The following is a 25,915-nucleotide window of genomic DNA, read 5'->3' as shown; positions in this document are numbered from 1 at the left end:
GAGAAAAACAAACTGCTGTAGTGTGAACTGCCTTAGGGAGAAGCCCAGGTGGTGAGAAACTGAGGCAGTTTAGGTGGTCAGCAGCCGACAAGAAGCTGAGCAAGTTTGGCACTAAGTAATATTAACTCAATGTCAATGATTTGTAATGGTTTCTGATAGTTCTTGCCAAAGTCTTTACTGATGTAAGAAGAGCTTTAGTTATAGTTCTAAAAACTTTATGCCAATCTTATCAGTAGAGCTGTGAACACAGGGCACTTCAGGATAAAAGTCATACAACTAAAGGGTTAGGTAAGGTCTCCTCAAAGTCCACTCAAGATTATGCTCTTTTTAAAAATGTATAAGTTCTGATTTATTAGATAGGTACTTATAAAATATTTGGAGAAATGTTCATTGTTTGCTGGGTCAAAAGGCAGTTCCATTTTTAGTTTTTGAGGAAATCCCATACAGTTTTCCATATAAAGACTAAAAGAACAATTCAAAGGGTCAATAAGTATAGGAGCTGGTTCTTAAAAAAAATAAAATTGACAAGCCTTTAAGCAGACTCATCAAGAAAAAAGTGAGGACCAAAATAAACACATTCAGAAATGAAAGAGGAGAGATTACAACTGACACCACAGAAATACAAAGGATTGTAAGACCTTACCTACCATGAACCATAAGACAAGAAATTTGAAAGCCTGGGTGAAATGGACAAATTTATAGAAAAATATAATCTCCCAAAACTGAAGCAAGAAAATTATTTATTTAATATATTCTCTCATTCAGAGAATAAACTTCATAAACATAGGTTGTTTAAAAATACTGTAGTAGTTTTTGATAGGCAATTTGATTAGTAGAGTTATAAATATAAAAGGGGGGGAAGGATTACTGGAAATAAGACATGATTTCTCTCAAAGCTTCAAGAAAATCTTGATCACTAAAACTCCTTGTTTCTTACAAGTTTTGCCTACATGGTTTCAGCTCTCCAAGCCCTCTACCAATAAGGCAGGTACAATAGTGAAGAGTTTGCTCCTGCAGCCTTGGGGACCGTCTCTTACTGTTGCATTGGTGCTTCTCTGACAAAGTACACTTTTAATCAAGACAGTCACATATTTATGTACATCTTAAATTCCAAGTATAAATACCAAAATTGAACTGATGGACTGGAATGAAACACAAATCCTTAGATTAACCATAGCAGCTTCTCACCAGTTATTTGAAATTCATAAAACTGTGAAATGTCAACAGAGGTGGGATGGCAGCTGATTTTATGAAAGCTAACACATGGAAACCAAACATGAAATTTCAAGCTGTGGTATGGAGCAGCAACCAGGCAGCAACCCCTCACTGTATAAATAGCAACTAGCTGCTGGTTTCTTAAAGCCAAATGAATGATGATTTTGAAGATCAACACTGTCCACTGCACTATCTGTGACAAAGTGGAGAACTCTTTTTGTTTGTTGAATTCCTTTTAGCTTATTTAAGATAAACCTGGGGAAGGAAAAGGGATTGAATGAAGTATTATCTCCTGAAGTATCAGTTCCTTGGTACACATATCCTTGACAAGAGATTGATTCAGTCACATTGCAACAGATTCCAAATGTCCTACAGGGACTCCCGTGCTCATGGAGAATGTCAGGCAAACTTTTTCTTGGTGGCCATGAACCTCTCCATGTACCTATCATAGCTTTTTCATTTTTAAAGTTTCTTTCTTTGAAAAAGGTTGCCTTTCACAGCAAGCAGACAGATTGGGGAATCACTGAGGATGCTCTGGAAATATGCTGAGCTCAAGGAAGTTCTCTCCCATGTGAAGAACTTTAAGACAAGGAGAGCAAGATACCTTTACTGAGATCTGAGATACCTGATTCAGGCTGAGGTGGAGTTCCATGGCCCGCAGGTTCCCCACTATGTTGGGTGTGCTCCAAATCTGGTTCTTGGAGAGATCCACCACATCCAGGTGCTATAGGCTATGAAGTTGGGGTGCAGTACTCACAGCTGGTTCCCAGACGGGCCCAGGGTTCTGAGGGCAGACAGTTGCCCAAAGGTAGACTGCAGCTTTCTCAAGTGATTGTTGTTTAGGCTTAGTGTCTCTAGTGTTTTCAGATTGTATAACTCAACAAAAAAGATAGTTTGTTGTTCAAGGAGAGGCTCTTCAGCAGAGTGAAATTTCCTACCATCATAGGTGGTAGGCTATTTTGTTGCTAGATAAGTCAATGGTCCTTAGATTGCTCATCAGCTTCTGTAAATCTGAAGGGCATTCAGCCCAGGTCCTTAAGCTGATAAGACACCGGTTTTCTGTGCAGTTTCCACTAGAGCATGGAGGCAGTGTCTCCCATCCTGGTACTGGGCTCAGGTGCCCTCCAGCTCACAGCTGGCTCTGAACAGGAAGATTCAGGGTATAGCCCCAAGAATACGCTCTTATAGATAACAACAGTGGAGCTTATCACTGACAGATTGCTTTAAAAATTGCCCAACACTGAATTGAGGTGTCTGGCTTCTTACTTAGAGAAGTGTACGTGTATATACCAAATACTATGTACTACTATACACTATACACTATATACTATAAGTAACATATACCATGATTATTATATATACAGGGTCTAGCAGAAATAGCACATGCTTGACTATGGTTGGTAGGGTAATAATATGGTTGTAATAATTTATAGTTTTAACTTGAACATTTCACCTAAAATGTCATGTGCTGTGCTTGATTGTGATACTATGTTACAGAACTACATGCTTATTATTTTGTAATAAAAGATTTTGTAATAAAAGAGGAGTGTTATTTGTGCCAAACCCTGTATCTATATATAGGCTGAGGAAAAAGTAAGTTTATAGTTTTGAGTAAACAAGAGTTTATTTTTGGATTATTTGTTCATTATTATTTTCCATATGAACAACTGTAAACCTACATTTGCCCACCCTGTATATTCATGCGTCCTTTTACTGTGCTTCATTTTATTGCACTTCACAGATGTTGTGTTTATCACAAATTGAAAGCAAGGCCTTCCACCAGCAAAAAGATTATGATTCACTTTATTTCGATTCTCACTTTATTGAGGTGGTGTGAAATGAAACCCACAGTATGTGTGGGATATGCTTGTATATATACTTTTTTTTTCTTTTTCTTTCTTGGTTTATCACTGCATACTTTTCACATCCATAAGGGAGATTAGTGTTCTCTGGGAAATGGAAATTGTTAATACACATCCATCAAGAGAGAACAGAATAAACAGAGATAAACTTAAAAAAGAACGCATTCCATTTTTCATCAGATTCAGAGAGAAAATGATCTATTTTTCATTCAATCAATGGAAGGCTAAAAATATCCTGAGCTTACTATTCCTACTTGTTTCTAAACACAATTCATAAGTCTTCATTCATTAGACTAATGTGTTTATAAGGCAGTTGAAATGTCAAAGCTCTGCTGGATTTAGTATAAACTTAAATTCCATTACCTGGTAGGCATTAATTGCTTATGGAGCATAGGGATTCTTCCCAAGGGTCTTATATGTTTCCTTTTGTCATTTTGCTAACTATTTTGTCTAGACGAACTTAGAGCCCTTAATCCACCATAGGGATCAATAAACTGCACAATAATTCAGTCCTAATAATTAGCTTTCACTTAAACACAAATGGTCATTTCACTGTGAACTGCAGTACAAAATGATAATGAAATAATTAAAAAGACAGATGAAAGAGTGACTTAATAGGAAAGAGGCCTAACTGTTCAATTAGAGGCATTATCATTCAACCTTTTTATTACTGCCACAACCTTTCAATTTTTAAAAAAAATAACACTTCAAGCTCTGCTCATTTAACCCATGGCAGTATCACTATTATAGGCACAGCCTTATGATGGAAGCCTATGCTACAGACTGCTGCAAAGCAGTAGTCTCCCTGAAATTATTAAAACAGTGAATATCTGATTCAAAGGTCTATAAATTGTATCTCAATCATAGTACTATATGGTCCTGATTTCTCACTTAAGGGATTTTCTTGAGCCTTCCCAATTTCTTTTTAAACAGGATTAGCTCTACATAGTTCCTTTGAAACAGCTTCAGAATCATGTAGAACAGTTTTAAGATACTGGATGTTCTGAAATAAATCATAAAGGCATCTTATCCCCCCTCCTTGGAGAATTACCTAGGTCGATCTACAGCACAAAAATTCTTCATATTTGCTGACCTGACAATGTAGTTTTAAGTCCAAAAAAGGTACAAAACTTCATTAACCTTTTAATACATTCTCACAGATGTGGGGTTATAGATATGTTTGAATCTTTATGATCAAAGCACTAGCCTAATAGCAAAATCTTTCACTTTACCTTTGCCATGTCCTGCTTTCATTTTAATTTCTGCTCTATCCTTACATGGCTATGGACAGGTCGTACTTCAGCTTTGCCAGTAGCTGGAGACAGTCATAATCAATTTCAGCAAAACCTGCTACTATTCTTGCTTTTGGCACAGGAGAATGGGCCCTCGGGCTTTCCTGGTCTCTGAAACTGAGGTAAAATTCTCCAGGAAAAGTCTCAGCTCATTAACTCTGATCAAATTTGGAAAGACATAACACAAAATGGACATTACAGATGAGAAATATATATTTCCAAATACTAAGAGGGAAATGTCCAAGTTAATATAATTCAAATCATGTCAGTATTAAGAAGAAGACTATGACCCTTCTTGTTATGTGGAATCACAGTATCTGGTACAAAGAAGGGATAGGCACTGAGATATTTAATTAATGAATAAACAAAAGAAGCTTTTAAAACTTAAAGGCATTCATTTCACTTCTCTTATCCCTGTCATTAATATATCACTATTCATAGGGCTACAATCTGTGACCTGTTATTCAAAAGTCAAACAACAATAACAGCAACAAGAAAAGATTTCAAGATTTTCCTTAAGTTTGACATGGCAGGCTTACTTGGTAAGAACTTGACCTGACCCAACAGCAGGAGGACGCACACATGATTCCAGAAACACTTTTCTCCATTGATTATAAAGCATAACTCCTACCACACTCAGTGTATAATGTAATAAATAGGATATGTTCCATTTTTCTTTTGTAAACTTTAAATCATTCTGAATTTTAAAATATATCAATTGGCAAGGGTTTTGGATAGGCTATTGTGTATGTGTAGTTTACTAATTGTCAACTATTATAAAATATAGCTTGTATTTAGGCACAGGCCCTCCAAAATTTACCTTTGAAGTTCAGGTGGTTGGTAGCCACATGAAATAAAAGAGACCAACTGTTTGCACAATAACCCATCAGTACATGGTACATAAGCATGGTACTACAGAGACCAAGTTTCCATAAATTGGGAGATATACTTATTTCTCAAATGAATCTTACCATTCAAGAAGTGTTCTTAGGAATGAGCTATAATCCACATAAAATTTTACCTTAATATCCTGGTAATAGAAGTCAGAAATCTGCATGGATCATATTTGCAAAGGAGAATTAAGAAGCATGTGCAGATTTATCATGCCAATGTTTCTAAAATGTACCTCATGACGAGAATCCTCCAAGACAAGTTGTTATATTTCTGGTCCCACCCATGGAACTGAGTCACTGTATTTGGAACATGCCTCAAGAATTCAGTCAATATTGTACATACAGATAAAGTTATCTTTACAGCCTAAAGTTTAGACTACAGAATGGTGTCTTGTTCAGTTTACCTAGTTCGCTAGCAATTCAAAGTCTTTTCTTTTTGCTTGAATACAAAGCACATAGTATTCTCTTATGTGAATTGTCTACCATGTTTTTAAATAATTTTTATTTGTTAGTTATAATTGGCATACATTATATTAGTTTCAGGCATACGCCCCAATGATTAGACCTTATATAACTTACTAAGCAATCATCCCCATAAAACTTGTACCCATCTGACACCATCTATAGTTATTACAATATTATTTACTATATTCCCTAAGTTGTACTTTACATTCCCATCACTATTCTGTAACAACCAATTTGTACTTCTTAATCCATTCAATTTTCACCCATCCCCCAAAACCTGCTCCCATCTGGCAACCATCAAAATGTTCTCTATGTATGACTTCATTTGAGTTTTGGTTCTGCTTGTTTATTGCTTTTTAGATGCAATTGTTGATAGATATGTTTTTATTTCCATTTCATTGTTCATATTTTTATCTTTTTTTCCTTCTTCTTAAAGAAGACCCTTTAACATTTCATGTAATACCAATTGGTGGTGATGAATGCCATTAGCTTTTTCTTGGCTGGGAAGCTCTTTAGATGTCCTTTGATTCTAAATGACAGCTTAAAAAAGCATCATATGCAAATAAATAGTACTTTGTCAATGGTAAATGAATACTATGATTTATAATTTAGTGTTTATGATTAATCAATCACAAGTAAACTTGAGTCAGACCTCCAGAATTTAATAATTGAGTAACTTTTCAAATTGAATTTTTAGAAATGTTGAGAATCTGACTTGAGATTGTTTTAAACTCATTAGGACTTTGAATACCTGCTCATTTCCAACCAAACTAGCTTGCCAGCCTAGGTCTTTTATTTATAAAATTTTATTCTGTTCCTTATATCAGCATTATACGACAATAATGCGATATTTACAGTATTAATATTGACTGATTATATCAACTAAATGAAACATAAAAGATCCACTTAATCATGAAGGCTAATTTATCACAGAGACCCAGCACTAATTACTGATACCAATTTCTATGTGACTATATATTTACTTATTTTATTTTTCAATTTAATTATTGTTTAAGTACAGTATTCTGTCTTTTACAGCCTGCCCCCCAGTGCTCCCCACCTCCCTCTTATGTCCACCCCCCTTAGTTGTTGTCCATGTGTCCTTTATACTTGATCCTGTGAATCCTTTGCCTTTTTATTTTTTTATTGTTGCTCAAGTACAGTAGTCTCCATTTCCCTCACTACCACTTCCCCCCAACTCACCCACCCCCAACTTATACCCTCAATCCTACACCTCTTTGGCTTTGTCCAGGGGTCCTTTCTCTATTTCTAAAATAAAATGCACAATTCTTTAAGAAAGTAAAACTAAGGTCGATAACCAAATAGATTTATATTAAAAAATTAGAGAATAAATGCTTTAACATCTGGCTTATCTCACTTAGCATAATGCTCTCCAGTTCCATCCACGCTGTCATGAATGGAAGCAGCTCCTTCTTTCTGGGGCATAGTATTCCATTGTGGAAATGTACCATAGTTTTTTGATCCATTTAAAAGACAAAAAACATATGATCTCACCTATAAGTGGAAGCTAATCAACAAAATAAACAAGCAAGCAAAATATAACCTGAGACACTGAAATAAAGAACAAACTGACAGTAACCAGAGAGGAAAGTGGAAAGGGATAATGGGGGAAAATAGGGGAAGGGTCATCAAGGAACATGTATAAAGGACACATGGACAAAGCCAGAGGGGGTGGGTTTGAGGGTGGGAGGTGGGGATGGGTAGGGTGGGGGGACATGGTGGGGTGAAAATGGAGACAACTGTACTTGAACAACAATACAAAAATGAAATCGATCTTTAAATTTATATTTTCTTCTTATCTTTTTTGTCATTTTCAAAACTCGTATGTCTAACTTGACTTTTACTTGGCTTTTAACACTATTGAGCTTACCAAACTTTTTACCCCTTGTTTTTTTTTGTTGCATTTATGCCATGCTCAGTTGGCATATGCTGTTATATTTCAAGATGAAAAATTGGGAAAGAAAATGGACCAGAACCCTACAACTCAAGAATATTTGACTATTTCATTATTTTCTTCTTTGATTATAACAATCATTTTTGTGGACATACTATCTTGAAATTTCTGAACATGAGTACTCGTTAATATCTGTATGCATTGCAATACACTGTTCCCTTCTTCCAGGTATACTCCACTAAAGCCATTCCCTTTCCTGTGAAGTCAGCTCAGAGGGCTTATTCTCTGAATCCTCCATTCATCTTTTCTACAACCTGATCTTGACAGAATAACCCACTCCTCTTCTCTGCTAATAACTGATATTTTTATATGCTCCAGCTCATTCAATGCCATTACTTAGCCATCCTAGCTGAAACCTTCATAATTTTAGTTTTTTCTTTACAAATTCATACTCTTTACCTTCCACATTGCTCTGATTCTATCAATTCTACCTTCTTTAGTCACTCTGAATTTATTTTGTAAGTTCCTTGCTGCTACCATAACATCTCAGCCCTTAACTGGTCTTTTCCTCCATTTTCTCCTTGTCCAGGCCTTCCTCAATGCTTTAGACAGGGTTGTATTAACAAAAATGTACTTCTGATCATGGATAAGTTCAAAGTATTTTAGCAAAATACATGGGATGTTTCACAACGTGGCATCTTGTTTTATCTCTATTTACTACACAGTTTATACAGTCTGCACTACAACACACCAAATTTACTACAATTCTGTAAATGCCTGTGATAGTTTATATTATGGTTTATAATTATTCATTCTCTTTATCTCCAGAAGGAGATTATAACCCCTACTCATTTCCATATGCCTATTAATATTCTTGGGAGAGAAGTATGCAGTATATTGATCACTACCTCGTTGATTTGGAGCTCAGCCTTGTGACTTCCTTTAGTTAAGAGAACTCGGGAGATGTGACACACGCCACACCTGAACCGAAGCAGAAATGTGAGTGCAAGATTTGGCTCACCCTCCTGCTCCTCCTTTTGCGTGAGAGTGGGGATGTCCCACACTGGGCTGCTCCTCTAACCCGGTGCCTGAATCAGGAAGTCTGACAGCAGAGATGAAAAAGATTTGGCTCACCATCCTGTTTGCTCTAATGAAGGTATATTTTCCTCTTTCTTCACTGGAAATATTTCTAATACTTCAAGCACCACTAAAAATTCTTTTTGAGGCCTTCCTTCAAGAGGAAATTTATAGCTTTTCCAACACTATTCCATAGCACCAATCATACTGTGTTTTAATTATTTACTTACATGTATGTTTCAATCTCTTCAATCAGAATGTGATTGTGAAGGTAGAGACTGTCATTTTTTAATAAATCATCTTCACTGACAAACAGTAATTCTGGCAAATGCTAAGGGTTCCACAATTTGTTGAATTACCATTACAACTGCTAATGTGGAATGAAGAGATAAATGTTTACCTCCAGCAGCTCCACTGGTTGGCGATCTTTGCATGAAACGGTTTATATGTTGTGATTGCATTAGCATGATTAAATGATTTCTTTTGAAAACACTTATATAGCACTTACTATGCACTATGCTTTATTATAAATTCTCAAAAAAAACCCACCTTGTGTTAACTTGACAACAGCCCTATAAAACAGCCATTATTACCTTTATTTTCAGATAAACTTGCCAAGACAAAGAGATTAGTTTGTCCAAGTATTCAGGGATAGAATAGGCATCTCAACCTCAACATTCTGGTGTCAAAGCCCATTGGTTCAATCACAAGTCTGGCAATGCTAATAATTTAAGTCCTCAATTTTGTCATCTTTAAAGAGGAAGTGTAAAATCAGATATTTCCCATGCAAAAGTCTGTAATGACTAAAGACGGAGGTGAGATGTGTTCCAGTAGCTAATGTTTGAGGTTTCTGTATTAACATTTAATCCTGTGGTAAGTGTGCGGGGGCTCTGCCACCCTTCAGGGGCCATGCACCTGTGAATGAGGTTAGGTGGTGACCCACCACCCCACGGTTCAGGCCATTCTGTCCCTTTGAACTCACATGGCTTCTAGGAACTAAGAAAAGGTCTCCAGAATGGCTTCTGTTTATGTGATGAGAAAAATCAAACAACTAGTTAGTGAGTGTGAGAAATGTTATTCAATTTCTTGATGGAATAGCAAAGGTTAATAGAAAATGGTAAATTTAACAACATATATTCTCTAAAATTCACCTATTCACAGAAAAATTTCTCATGTGTCCGAGAATATCTCTCTATTTTTAAAATGAATATGAGATTTGTTCATTTTAATGTATTTTGAAATAAAGCTTAATTGTATTTTATATGTAGCCAGAAGCTAGAACATTTGAAAAATCCCAAGCATTAAAAGAAATGTAAGGTCATAGAAGTGAGACTATTACTGTTGCCTCCTAGGAAATTAAAAATTGTACTACAAGAAAAAGAAGAAATACCTTAATATTAAGAGAGTGCTATAAAGGAACTCATAATTTGATTTACTTAAATGAATGCAGACACTGCTTTTGCTCACTGCACAATTGTGGTCTTTAAGCACATAGTTGTACATATTATAAAGAAACTGTAGCAACATATATTTGAGGGAGAAAGCATTAACTTATTTATTGACTAAAAATAGTCTAAAGTTACTTAAAGTCATTTCTTTGTCTATATCCAGTCTATTTTCTCTCCTACCAATGTGTGAGGTATCTCTCTTCATTGTGTAGGCAATTAGGGGAACATGTTATCTACAAAAGCTAACTAGTTGAATAAGTCAAATCAATGATCTTTTACCCTTAGGACTCTGACTCATAATCAGAGGGAGTTATTAGGTAAAAGTTCTCTATTGAAATTTCACATACTTCATTCCATACTATAAATCCACTTGAGAGAATTTGAAACAAAAATTTTTAACTCTCATTATAAAGAATAACCAATACTAAAAACATCTTTTTTTAATTTTGTCTTTAATCCAAAAGGGGTTAAAGATCCATTAGCAGTCATACTTAGGCTCATACCAATTGCTGGAAATTTGTGTTTATTTAAAATAAAAATATACAAATTCACACAAAAGTTATGTGTCTACTACAATACACTTATTTTTTCTTCCTTAATCCTTAGAGAAGATATAGAAAATGTAATTAGTTTATTTTCATGTAAATCATTCCTTCTGTGTTACTCCCATAAATGATCCATGATAACTTATGCTGGAGAGAATGATCTTAACACAAATATCATTAAAAATGTGCAGACTGGGTTGTTCTTAAAAACTTTCTATGAAGGTCAATTGCTATCACAGGAATTTTCTGGGTTTTTTGTCCAAGGACCATTGGAAGACAGATTTTATATTTCCCTGTCAGCTCATGTTTGACTTTTGCCATTTATATAAATACAATGTAAAAAGTCATAGAAGAGGTAATGGGTACTTCCAGCTTTTCTACAAACATGAGAAAGATGCAAGGACTCTAATATTCTTAGTCATTGACATTTACAACTGTGGGTTTGTTTTTAATACAGGGCAGTGAGCAATGTACTTAAAGCCTCAGAAAATGCTTTATGGCATACACTAAAGGTGAATCACATTTTTACTAGATTTATTAGCTAGAGGAACTGCAATCTCAAGAGGAAATTCAGCCAGTTTTAACCCAATAGTGCTTCTTACAGTTATTTCCTCTTGAATTCTCAGCAGGACTCAAGCATTCTCAATGTCCTACCCAGGGATCCTGATTTGTTTCCCCAGCTGCTTCCTGCCACCTTGGGTACTGACAGAGTACTCATTAACAAACTAATTGATTTTTATTAATTATCTGTGGTATAATCTTTTCACTGTTTTCCCCCCTAGTATCTAAGCTTATTAACTCCAAACACACACACTCACCCATATACACATGCACACACATGACAAAATTAATCCTAAAGAAAATTTGGGATAAAAATGAACTCAAATATACAGATTGCTTGCATGAATCAAAATGTTAAGAAAAAGCTAATATTTATAAAATTATAAATATTGAACCAAAGAGAAACAGTCTTGAGAATATCCATTAAACTGGCTTTTTAAAAGTCCAATATTAGTCAAGATAGAATATACAATTCTTATTATAAGATTAAGATTATAATCTTATTATAAGATTAAACTACTCAAATAAAAACATAACTTAGTAAGAGAAAACTCTTAGCAATGCAAGATAACGGAAATATTTCTGTACTGTCTTTCTGAAGGATTGGATATAATCTTTAATAAAGCTGTGTCAACATAAAATGTATTATTAAAATATTAAAATTATAAAAGGAAAAGAAAGAGTGGAAATGTTCATTCAACAGTCTAAGAGGAAAACAATATAATGCTACTAATGGAAAACATGGATTTCAGGACAAAGGTTTCTATATTCAAGTCCCTGCTCTTCCTCTTTCTAGCTATGTGATTTGGGGCAAGTCCCTTAGCCTTTCAAGCCTCAGGTTCCTTTTTAATGCAATATTGGAGTAATAACAGTACCTAGTACATTGGGTTGTTATGCAGTGAAGAAGAAAATGCTTAGTACCATTCCTAACACATAATAAAGGTTTAATAAATGATGCATGTGGGATAACTATACATCATCCTTTTTATTATTTAGTCCTGGATTTATTGATATACAAACATCAACCCTGTAGCTTGTTTTATACTGTTTTTAAAAGAAAGTTACTCTAAATTTTTTAACTTTATCCAATATTTTATGTTGAGTCTTTCACAAGGTGAAATCCCAGATTTCATTATGTCGGTCCCTATACCCCTTCCTCTGACCACACAGAAAACACACTCTCCATCTTTCTTACTACCAGAGGTAGCATGGCTGACTTCCATGTTGGTATCTTTAGTTTGTCCTTTTTATCACTTCTTACATCCAACCACCAGTGGAACCAAATTATTTTTTCCTGTAAATGTCTAGGCACAGTGTTATTCTCAGTATTTCCATAGCTTTGCCTCAAGCTATATACTTCTTATCCTTGTACTATTTATTGGCTTTTAAACCACTTATGAATAAGAGGCCAAAAAGTATTTTTTATATTTAGTATATAATACCTTTACTAAAATATATTTGTGGAATAAAAGTTGAGAAAAATAGAATCCAACCAGTGAAAAGTTATCTTCTTCCAATAGTTCACTGATAATTATCTTTTTTTCCATCAGAACTAATACACTCTGAAGCTGGGCCTCATATTTTTAAACTAAAAAATTCCCTTCTTTAAAGTACCCTTTCCTGCTAAAATTTCCTATGCTTTGCTTTATTACCCTCTTACCAGATCAATGTCAGAAATATGGTCTTGGTTTAGAAACAACCTTCAAATTTCCTTTATATTTACTAGTTTATTCAACTAGCATAGAGAGCAATTTTTATTCATCGGACAATCTACTAAGCAAAGGATGAAAAAAAAGTTAAGAATCAAGGTATTTAAGAATCAATATTTAAGAAGCAAAGGACTAAAAATATTTAAGAATCCATATGCAACAACTAACATATTGAGCAATGTTTATTCAGGCAATCTACCAAGAAAAGGAATAAAACACTTTTAAGAATCAAGATAGTCATTCCTCAGGAAAAAAAGGGTCAGTGGGAACTATCACAGAGTCATGGAGGAATAACTGGCATCATACATGAACTTAGCAAAGCACAACTTTTCAAAACTAAACAAAAAATACTGTAAAAATACTGTAAAAACAGGGAGAATCTAGTAACAAATACTCCTAGATATTATTCTAAGAATGGTCTTACTAATCCTAACAACTCACAGAAATATGGTGACAGGAACTGTTATTCTGAGTTTTGTAAGACAATAAATAAGGCACAAAAGCATTTGAAAAATTGAGACTATTTGGAAAATTTTGAAAACTTGGTTTGCCTGGGAAGATTCATTTAATGGAAAGGAGGAAGACTAGGTGAGGAATAAAGTATGGTCAATTTACAATTGTGTGTATGAGCCATAAAAGCTTGTTTTACATTTTTTGGTTGGTGGTACTTTAATTTATTTACTTGGTATCTGATGACCCTGTTCCAGAAATGCATATGTGTGTGTACATCTGTGAGTGTATATACACACATATATAGACATATATGCACATATATATACATACACAATTACACACACAGTGTGTCCATCATTATCCAGTCATGTATATGAAAAATAGAGACATTTATCAAAGAAGGTACAAGATACAAGAAACATTGTACATAGGACAATGATGCCTCAGTCCCCTTCAAAGTAGACACCTTGGGACCTCACACAGTTCTCCCAGTCACCATCAGCTGTCCCGTTGTATTTTCCTGAATCTCACTGATGGTCTGAAATCTCTTTCCCTTCAAAGGTGATTTTAGTTTTGGGAACAGGCAGAAGTCACAGGATGCTAAACCTGGCCTGCAGTGGGGCTGAGTCACCTGGATGATTTGATGTTTCACCAAAAAATTCTGCAGGAGATGTGATACATGAGCAAGTACATTGTCGTGGTGAAGCTGCCAATCACCAGTTGCCCATAGTTGTGGCCTTCTGATCATCTGAATAGTTTCCATGGAGGAATGTTCAAGCTTAATGCAAAATTTGATGCAGATTTGTTGCTCTACTCTCTGTCATTTTGAATGTGACAGCCACACAGTACACATGGCATCTACTGCCCCCGCTGACTAGTACAGTGAAGTCACTATTGTTCATGCATGTACATTCCAGTTCCCTCTCCTTGGGTGAGGTTACATTTATGTCACGCAAATTGTTCTCATTATATCAGTAATGGTTGGAGTTTTCCATACAGACCTTGTATACATCCACGATTTGTCATTTATTCTCATGGGGTTTTATGGGCACCTGAAAGCCATTCAGTGTCCCAGATCAGGAGTTTCTGTTTAGGCAATAGGAGGCCAGAGAGTAAAATGATTACATTGTTTCTTTGGAAAAATACTCTAGTTACAATACAAAGGAAGGAAAATAGAAAAGATGATTTTGCTGTCAAGAAGTGAGAAATCTATTGAAATAGCCCAGATTAGCAAAAAAGGCAAATTTGGTATATGTCCTTATCTTTCCAAAGTATCTTGTGTCACTTCTAGACAGTATTACCAGCTTACATGTATGTTTCCTTTACTGAAGTGCAAGTTTTTTTTTTTTGTTCCAGACAAGGAGTCATTTCTCCACATAGAAAATCTTAATGAGGTTTAGGGCAACTACATGAATGAGAAAAATCAGTTACTGGTGATATTTCCCCAGTAGAAGCAATGGAATTTGGCAACTGGTTAAACAGAGAGAGTAAAGGAGAAAGATTAGCTCAGAATGTCCCAATGTTTCTAGTTTAGAAACCAAGAAAACAGGATAAGGATTAAATTTTGTTAGGTAACATAAATTTTCTTTTTTTATTTTTTATTTAATTGTTGTTCAACTACAGTTTTCTGTCTTTTACTCCCATCTCAGCCCATCCCCCAGCCCTCCCCACTTCTGTCCCATTTCCACCCCCCTTAGTTGTTGTCCATGTGTCCTTTTATACTAGTTCCTGCAAATCCTTCCCCTTTTTCCCCTGGAATTCCCTCCCCTCTCCCCTCTGGTCACTGTCCCCCTGTTCTCTATTTCAGTGTCTTTGGTTATATTTTCAAATGCAGGGTGGGCAACCGTTCTGATGGAAATACAGGTAATGTTTCCAAGAGAGTCGATGATACAAGAGAAATAGAATCTGGCAACACTAGCAAACAGAAGGTAGACAATATACTGGCAGCAAAGGAAATCCTGCAGGGGGATCATGCACAACAAGGAGAAAAGCACAGATGAACTCCAGAAATTATCAGCATTTAAACAACACATATGAGAGAAGGAACCACAAAAAGTAGACTGAGAGAGGATGGTCAGAGGAATAGAAAGTGAAGCAAAAAACAAAAAAATTACCGGAAGCCAGAGAATGAGAAAGCCAAGAAGTAATGGAAAGAGGTCACGACTTCAGAGAAGTTAGGGAAGATAAGATCTGTCAATGGCTGTGAATTTGAAGATATGCACCATTTCATGAGAGCATTTTCAGAAGGAAATGCATAAGCCTGATAGTAAAGTGCTGAAACATCATTTCATCTTGGGAAGGAAGATCAAAGAATATGTAAAACTTTCCCAATCAATTTTCATTGATGGTGAATGATGATTTTGAGTAGTGGCTTTTGATAAGATGGTAAGGCCAAGAAATTGTGGTTTATAAAGTGTTTTAGAGGATCTGTTTGGATACTTAGATAAAGGCCTAAAGACACAGGAAAGATTAAACATATTTTAAAAAATTGTGAAATCAGAGGAACATGGGGAAGCCAGTATGGAGCACCTTTCTGAGACAGAAGGAAAGAAAGGTACCTATGTAAGAAAATGTCTGTTATTATACTAATGATTAAGCACATGTTAAGACATGCATATTAGTCTGTATTCCTGTGTAGATCTGTGGGGTTTTGTGTTATCTGCATTTATTTTCCTTGATCCATATTAGATAATGAATACCATGAAAATGAACAAGAATATACACTTTGCCAAATCCTTAAATAGTTATCTCAGGCAAGTAAAAAAAAATTCAATGAAATAGAAATAGATGAAGGTTCTTCTTCTGTTGTTGTTTGTGTGTTTATTTTACATATCATGAGTTCTCGTTTCTAGATTCATTTCAGAATTTTTCCTTTTTACTAAGAATACAGACTCTTTATGTTATCCTCCTCCTGACTGAATTCCAATAATGTAAAGTGGTCTTTATGTACACACCCAGAAAGTAAAGAATCCCTTCTCTTTAATAAGTGTTCTGTTTCCTCAGTACTCTGATTTCTAGCTGTCAGGGAAAAAAATGAATAAATTAATTTTTACTAACAGATTACTGATTGATTATAATTTAATTAGATACCAGCAGGAAGCTTTAACATAGAAAAGTGTTTCTTTGTTGATGAAGTTGTAGGCAGTACAGAGTGATGGGAATAACACAGGCAGTCCGTATCTATATTTTCCAAATAACATACAGAGAAATTTCTACTCTGCTGGTATAGAATGTTGGATCTAAATGTAATTATACCTTTATTTAAATCTTTAAAATAAATTATGAATTTTTGTATTTGGCTGAAAATACTAATAACATCTTTATATAAAATAAAAACTTGGGAATACATGTACAGCAGGCAATATGTGTAATAAATTGGTAATAAAAAATTTGAGAACAAGTCAGACGTGTGACTATAGATAAAAGTTAAAATTACTGTGTAACGAATACTATGCTTCCATTTAAAAGTCAGTCTATTTAGTCATTTTCACAACTCTGATATTTTATGTGTACTGCAAAATACTGTGAAAGAATATACAAAATAAAATATTAAAAAGGAGGTCACGTACTAAGGTTTTTGACTTTTTTTTGGTCTGTAGATGGGTGATTTTTATTCAACTTTTTTCTGTATTTTCAAAAGTGAACAATTCATGACCAAAAGAAGTAAATTTTACAAGTATAAACATTTAGGAGTACAGAATCAAGTAAGGCAAAGTGGTACACTGCAAAGGAATGTCTTTTTCAGCTAGTATATTCGGGTCTAATTTGACACCTCTGTGCTTTTACCAGGGCTTTTTCTATCTAGTATACACTCACCCTCTTACCACAGGCAAGACTGCTTCTAATCACAGAACCCAAAGTAGCTAAGCTGAAATGACTCAACTCATGGCAAAATCCAAAACACGTCTCTTACTGACCAATTCATATGTTACTTATGGATGAACTTTTACTCAATGCTAAATAGCTGGCTTTAGAATAAATCCTCAGGATAACAAACATTAGGAAATTTAAAAATACATCTATGGATTTATAAACAAAAAATCTCTAAAAGTCTCAATAGAATGGAAACTATTGTTATTTCTTAATTAATTTTCTCCTAAGTTTTGACTCCTCTCAAGTTTGATACCCTTGGAGAAAAAGGAAAAGCAAATAAAACAAATTGAAAAAAAGTATGAAGAATGTATAGTAATAGTTATAAGACTGAGTTTTGTGAACCAATCAGAATGTTAGTAGGGAAAGACAGTTACATTACATAATTCTTCAATAAGTGGAAGCACAGTTCCCAGTGTCATGATATTATGATGAGCTGCACTGGGGTTTGCTTTTGTTTTTGTAGATTATCAAATACAAATTTAGAGACAATGATCCTAAAACAAATGACATACACACATGCATAACTCGACAATGAAATTATATAAAGTTCTCATTGAAAAGAAGATGCAAAAGAAAGTCTTCAGTGGCAGGGAAGTAGACAATAGAATTAGAGAAATGTTCTATGTCTAACATGAAAATACTCTGACAATTGTGTCAGACAAACAAGATTACTATAAAAACTGCAAATTATTTTATAGTATTCCTGAGCTTTCCTTTCCTTCCTTACCAGACATTTTTTCTCTGTGATAAACTGAGATTTAGTGTAGTCATGCAAATAGGAATAAGCTCAAACCTTGCTAAGAATCATAGAATAGCAAAGAAGAAAAACCAATGATTCTAACTAGTTAGCTTTTTTGAAAAATGTTCACTTGGGCAGGGAGCAAGGGAATTAGATCTCTGCCTTTGCACTTTCATCCTTGTATGTCAGTTAATAGTCCTATCACAGATTCAACAGGATCTGATTCCTTTTTATGTATGAACAATGGTCAGGTGGTATGCTGCTATTTAAATTCTAGCATCACATTTTTTTCTCCAGTGAGATCAATTTGAAAGTAAATTTATTACCTGTATAAATAACTGTAGACAGTGACTGAAGGTTCACATAGAGAGACTGCTGTTTACCTATTTCTCTATACATTCCCAATTTCGGACACCAACATTAAATGAAAGGGCATTCCAATATCTGTGTTGGGGGGCAGTTAAAATAATCATTTACAACCTACTTTATAATGCAAGCCCTTTCAATGACACTTTATTATTTTTATATTATTTCCTCTTTTTCATTTTATTTATTTTAACAGTATCACCAAGAAAACAACAAAAAAAGGAATTGGAGGGAACTTCTTAAAAGAGAAAAGTGAAAGTTAAATTATTTCTGCCAAGGATTTTTCCAGAGATGAAAACATTCATACCCCAACTCGACCAAGTCAAATTCAGAAGTATGGAAAGAATTGCCTAGGCTCTTAAGCATCTGCAGGATACTTCTCTGTCTCCCAGGACCCAGCAGCTTGGTGGCTGTCCTCCCAACAGTAGAGTAAAGGTCCTGCACAGCCAATCTTCCAAGTAAATATTCTCACGATATACCTTTAGGCAACCATGATGCCTGAGCCTCTCCCAGTTATCTGAGATGTCATAGTTTCAGCACGATTCTAGGCACATGTGATTGTTCACTGCTTACTTAGTTTTTTTAACTTTTCAAAAATAAAAAAATGCTTGCTCAGAAATTAATAATTCCAGTGAAGAAACACAGATTTGAAGTCAATAGCTATGTGGTAATTTAGACCCAGACACACAAATACATGCACATATCCATACCCATATATGTTATATAACGTAGATAGGCTGTATATCTAAAATACATATTTTGTATATAAATACATAACAAAACGTAAAATACGTTTTCACTCAGAAGAAAACACTTGTTAAATACTAGTTTTATTTCTTCTTCTAGAAGATACAAGCCACGTCCTAACATCCTTGACACTGTATATTTTCTACATATGGCAACATATACAGCAGAGATGTCAAACTCATTTTCACCAAGGGCCACAATGGCCTTGTGGTAGCCTTCAAAGGGCTGAGTGTAATTTCAACCCTTAACAGTTAAGGAGTAGTTTCATTACACAATCCTAAAATTATTTCGACCTGTTAAAGGCAACCATGAGGCTGATGTGGCCCCATGTGAAAATGAGTTTAACACCCTGAATATAGGAATGAGAGATGAGATAGGATAATATAGAAGACAGTAGCCATGAAAAAATGAGCGCATATTAAAACACTTATTTTAGTATATTTAATTTATTCACAAATTTGCTCCACACATTTTATTGATCTCTTATTATTGACCTTCATGCTTATATTTTGAAATGTAAAACAGAAACTTAAGCTTCTGAAAGTGAGAAAAAGTCTTTTCTTACTAAATTTGTAGAGCAATTAGAAGCAAAAACATACTCTGAAAGTCAGAATTTTTAATATTTAACATAATTCTAGAGTTATTTAATCAGTGGTAAGAGAATGATGAGTTTGAGTAAAAAGTATATTTATAGAGAACTAAAGAGTAGGAGCAAATTGGACACAATGATCTAAGGGAAAAGGGTGTGCGAGTCAGAAAACTCACAAGCTAATTTAGTTCTAGCTGCATGATCTTGGATAAATCACTTAACTTCACACAAAAGTGTAAACTATTTTAATTTTCCTAGATGAATAATTTCATATGAGCTGAAATGATATTTGAAGAACATTACTTCTTAAAGTACTAGCTTATATTTATTTAATTGATAAGTCTGTGTTCTATTTACAAAAAGTATATATGGTTTTTCTGATAACATCCAACTATTATTAAGGGAATATTCACCTTATTTAAAGAAATCTGCCAAAAAGCAATTTGCCAAGAAGAAAGTTTCAAAGACATAATACTCGTAAAATGTCATTTTGCATATGAATGCTAAAAAAGTGGTTCTTTTTGCGAGTTCTAATTCTCAGACTTAATTTTTGGGACATACTATTGATACACTACATGTACGGTGAGATACAGAGCTACAGTTCTGTATTCATCGGAAGCTAATTTCTAGAGGTGGACTGGCATTCAGACATCTTTATAGAGAAGCTAAAATAAAAACTGACTGGCTTTTTCTTTTTAATAGGCTTTATAACGGGGGTTTTAATTCATGATGGAAGAGAAAGAATATATAGTCTGAGGCATTGAATCCCACGAAAGTGAATGTGATCTGTGCCACAGGGACAAGGGTACAGAGATATCTGTGAGGGTGTTTTGGAAGAAGGAAAAAGCATGCAAGCAAACATAAGAGAAGAAATCATGTTATTATGGTAGATTCATAAAATACCATCTTGATATGTTAAACAGAAATATCCCTTTATATACCAAATTCTGATAATGATCCTTATTTGCATTTGAGAGCAATTCTGCTAAGAATTTGCTTCCAATATTAAGAGACAAATCACTGTTATAAAGGGCTCTGTGTGGTCTGGATTGATTGTGGAGGTTTAAGCCACCGTCCCTCTTATTTAGAAACTCCTGGAATGTCCTTGATTTTTTTTAAGTATTCATAAATTTCCAATATGATCTTATCAGATGAGAAATACAGTGACCTAAGACTGAAATAAATTTCTTGAGAACACTGTCAGTAGCCTTCTTCAAAAATTATATAGCTAAACCTCACTTTAATAAGGATTTGGTCAGAAACAGATTCTTCCTTTTACATAAGAAAGTAAGCAGGTAGCTGATTACATCCATGTGATTCTACTTAGCTCTTGACTCCTGGTAATATTAAAAAAATTTGTTTTGCTTAATTTACATACATACACACATATATAAATGTCTCTATATAATCTCCTTTAATTGGTATATTTTAAATATCATAGCTCAAGAAGTACCAATATAAACATCCTAGGATCATCCATCTTCTTAAACTGTTTGTAATTGGATGTGTTTCAGAACTGGCAGTAAATACTTTTATTAAATGCACACATTCAGTTTTTCAGAGTAAACTCTTTTCCCTATCATGTACAGGTATGCTGTCTTTAATGATTAAATACAATGATTTATGCATTTGATTTTTTAGTCAGTTAAAAAGTAAGTATAAGAATAAAACATTCTTTATAGGCTTGTCTGCAGTTTAAAAAATCAGTTACCTCAAGGGAGTCAAAGAAGGAAAAAAAGTAAGACCCCTGTCTTTGAAGAATATATTTTAGAATTTTTAAAATAACATTTTAAATATTTTAAAGAACCTGGTATTACCAAGTGATTGTTTCACTAATCAAGTTAGATATATTAAAAATAGAACAGTTATTTCTTAAAATGAAATAAAAGAGGTGAAATGAGAAAGTTGGAAAAGTCCTAAAAATAATGGGTGAAATAGTAAAACCTAAAAAAGAGGGGAAAAAGGAAAGAAAATTAAGTGTCTCTTAGGAAATATTCTGGTCAAGTAGATTATATCTATATCTTATTTTATAGTACAAGCCAGGCTGAAATTTTATAATGAAATGACCCTGACCTGAAGCCTCCTTTGTAAATGACTAGTGCCTTAATTATTTGCATCTGTGAACTCAAATGAACATACTTAAGGATATATCAATATGCTCATAAATCATCTGCAGGCGATAAGTAGTCCAACATAGATAATTAGAGAATTTACGGAAGGCTTACTCCCTCTGTTTATCTGCTTATGACATTTGTGGTACAGCCCTAACAGCAGGATAATTACTAGATTTATTCATCAAACAAAATCACGCCTTCTGGGAATGCACAGTGACTCTGGTTTTAGGACTAATAAAGACATTTTTCACCAAAACTCAAGTACTAATTTGCTCAATAACTAGCTGCAATAAGCTTTTATGGAAGCACTCAAAGAAAAGGCTTGGCACCAGAGGGCAGATAATTAAAGGTGCAGTATCCCTATACAAAAGGATCTGAACAATTCCCTGACCATATTAAAATTTAATTGTTGAATGTTAATTGAAAAAAAATGTAGAAGTTGCTTCTGTTCCCTGCATTTCAGTATGCTCCTCAGATCAAAAGAATCTACATGTCTAAGTTTAGCAACAAAAGAAAAACTGAAATGAAATACTTTTAACACGTCATAAAATACTCCAGTATTACATAAATAAAAATGAAGAGGTTTTCCACAATAGTTATCCCATCTAAAGTAGGTAGGCATTTCCTCTGAATTTCCTCTCCCTCCAGCCCATCTTTCTCTCCTTTCACCCCTTTCCCATAAATAGAAGAGTTATAAAGTTGTTTTTCCTGAAAAGTTGCCATAACTTTTTAGTGAAAATAGCCCAATATACTTTGGTGATTTGAAAACATAAGTATCCCTTAACTGCATTTTCTTCATAAGTTTTTGAAAATCTGGTGGTTTTTCTAAAATTAGGATTTTTCTTCTATTTTCACAAAAGGGAACCACTTCAAATAGAAAAGCATCCTTAACCAAACACCTTGAGCATTAATTAGGTAAAGTGACCACAGCCCAATTTGCTTTTCCTGATAGCATTCTATTTCTCAAAAAGTTAGAGTAATTTCAGTTAAATTCTAAATGTTTACATCACCATTCTGCTACAGAAATAGAATTATTAAGTATTATTTTTTAAATGTTTCCGCATGGGACAGGTAGGGAGTTCTCCAGAATCTAAGCTTTTACTAAACCAAAGTCAGGAACCCTCAGACCCACGGGCTCACTTTCTGCTGCAGAGGAATGATGAACTACACAAAATGCAGACTTTTAAACTCATATTTAATTGTTTAATGTCATGGCTCTTGGTAGAGCATTGTTGCTTGAAAAATAAATTGGGTAATTCAATTAAATGGCTACAGAAGATACATCATATCAGATGTAGAAAGGCACTAACCCCAGCTTGAACTTGACGTCCCCCATCGCTTCACTTATTTGACAAATGGATTCTTGAAAATAATTGAAACACATGGCTGCCAGCATAGGTCAATAATACTTTTTTGCCATTCAGCCTCTTAACAGCTTCCATTTTTTTCTTGCACTGTGCCATTCAGGGCAAAGATTGCATTTGCCTGGTAAATCATGCAAGCATTATTACTAAAATGGGACTAAATGCAATGAAAATGGACTACATAAAAGTAATGGCACTTAAGTAAAAGGAAGACCATCTACTAGGGCAAACACTAAATGTCAGAGTTAAATACTATATGACATTACTTCCATTACAAGCTCCTATTATGCACATAAGAAAGCAAACTCACTAACTACAGCTGCATACGACATTTTCATATTGTTAACCTAACCAGTGTTTTCAAGGCACTACTGTTAATCCAGATGTAAAGCAGAGCTAAGGAACTGCTATTTCAAGTTTTTTCTCCATCTCTTTAGGTGTAACATTACATATAGGCAAAAACTGAATCACTGCCTAAATTTCTAATTGAATATCACTAAGAGATTTAAAGACGAGTCCTTGGTCTATTTAAAAACACTGGGGAAAAAACTCAATTATAAATAGATTTAAGGAAGTGTGCTTTCCAGATAACAAAGGTTTCTGAATGGTGAAAAAAGGAAAATGTGTTTTAACCAAAAGTATATAGGTTGAAAATTATATTGAAAATATCACAATGTCTTCTTAAACCTTAATTCATTTTGTTAATACAGTGAAAGTGGTTAAGAAGGATCCAGTAGAGAGAGCAGGTATGAAGACCCAAATAGCAACAGACCTTCTCTGTTTTCCATTGGAACAAGAGACTACCAATACCTTAGCATTCTTGGTTTGGTTTAGTGTGAGTTTTGATCATTAAAGATGTTCTAGTTTCTTAATGTTGAAACCTTCAACAATTATTTCACAATTAGGCAAGACTTCTCAGAGATAAGAATTCAAAACGCCTAGGAACTCCTGCTTCCTTCCTGCTGTCACCAGCAAATTACTTAACCTCTTTATGCCTCAGTTTTCACATCTGTAAAATAAAGATAAAGATAGGGCCCACCCTCCTGAGTTTTAAGAGGATTAAGACAGTGCTTAATGTACTGCCTAACAATAAAGGCTCAATAGATGTCTCCAGGCACTGTAAATAGTGTAGAAAAGTGTGAATCCATCATAAGATGTGTTTTTGTGACAAGAGGCATTCTTAAATGAGCATATAGGCATTTTGACACCCGAATCCCACTTATATATTCTTAGGCCATTGTTTGTTTTTCAACCTTTTTGAATCATAAAGCTCTTTTAATTTTTATTCTGTTGATCAAAATGTCTTTCCTTTTGAAATGATAACTTCTTAAAGTTACACCGCAAATAAGAACATTCATTGATATTAAACTTCAGAAGAACCTATTTACCTCCCTTTTTAGGAGCTAACTGCTGCTTCAAGTTCTCAAAATTCATTAGACAGCTCTTTTCTCCACTCATGGTTAGTCAGCACTGAGAAAACAAACCTCCTAGGCTGCTTAAAGGAAATGATTATGATCTACAAAACTATATATTTTATTTTTTAAAGAAGTCAGTCATTTGTTTCACTTTTTCTTTTGAAGCAGATGCCCGCCCACCCACACCTCCAGTGCTCAGCCCCATTACAGCCATTCCGAGTCTTCTCCTGCAGCTAAAGAGGTGAGGGGAGGAGAAAATTTATGGAAGAGACGTCAATCATCATTACTGTTTTTGCTGGTTTATTTTTCACAAGATTTTGATTATAAAATAAAATGATTCAGTCAACAAAAATTTAACAGATCTGTGAAACTGCATTTCAAAACTCGGGTTTGTCTTGGGCTGTCAGTGAGCTAAAGCTCTGTTAAAAAATGACACCGTAAACCCCAAACACTGGAGTGGATAGAAAACAGAGTAATCTTACTTGTCAGAACTATTCCTCAAGCAATACAAAGAAAAATGTAAAAATAGCTCAAATTGCAGAAAGAAGGATAAATCACAGATCAGAGACCCAACTGCATGTTTCAAGCATTAGGATGATATTCTTGACACATTAGGGAGACCAGTAAAAAAATTAAAATGTACAGATGCGTATCTACTATTCAAGAGTGTCAATGAAACTAATTTAAAGTTATTAAAATTAATAAAATCTGGCTATTTTATCTTCATACATAAAATGCAGTAATTTAAAGTTATTAGCCTTGCATTAAATTATTAATATTTCTTTATTCACTGTCTACTATGATGTAATTTTATTTTGCATATTCTTTTTACACAATATTCATTCTTCAAATTTGAAAATCAAGGACCATAATGCAAGGAAATTTGTATGTACTCTTGAAGAAATAATATAACTTACTTAATTCTATGACATTCACACACAAACTAAATATGTAGCTTTTCTTAAAGTCTTTCTTTAAAAAAAGAAATCCAATGGCAAAATTTGTCCCCAAAGCTTCTTGATTTAGGTAGGGTATTTCAAAATTCCTAAGGTTTACTTTTTCTCAGTTAAGGATTATGGAAACAATCCTGGTAAGCCTAAAGGGTTTTAAATTCTGCTTGTAGAACATTAAGTAAACATGGGGATCTCTGGATTCACAAAGCTCCAATAAAACCATGTGTATATAATTAGATTAATCAACAAGAGCCTTCTTGAGATACACGTCAGAGAAAGGCTCATAACAAGCAGCCGCATAGAAAGCATTAATTCTATCC

The 25,915-nt window shown here is 34.3% G+C and overlaps 1 pseudogene; it reads right to left on the bottom strand.

The window, feature by feature from the left end:
- Positions 1-1,614: 1,614 nt before the first annotated feature.
- On the bottom strand, positions 1,615-24,685 carry LOC119049870 (leucine-rich repeat-containing protein 57-like; annotated as a pseudogene).
- Between the last annotated feature and the right edge of the window lie 1,230 nt (positions 24,686-25,915).

The sequence above is a fragment of the Artibeus jamaicensis genome, unplaced genomic scaffold (assembly GCF_021234435.1).
Source record: "Artibeus jamaicensis isolate MK-2021 breed Jamaican fruit bat unplaced genomic scaffold, CSHL_Jam_final contig_373, whole genome shotgun sequence".
Taxonomy (NCBI): Eukaryota; Metazoa; Chordata; class Mammalia; order Chiroptera; family Phyllostomidae; genus Artibeus; species Artibeus jamaicensis.
The sequence above is the reverse complement of the archived record's forward strand: the minus strand, read 5'-3'. Positions and strand labels throughout refer to the sequence as shown.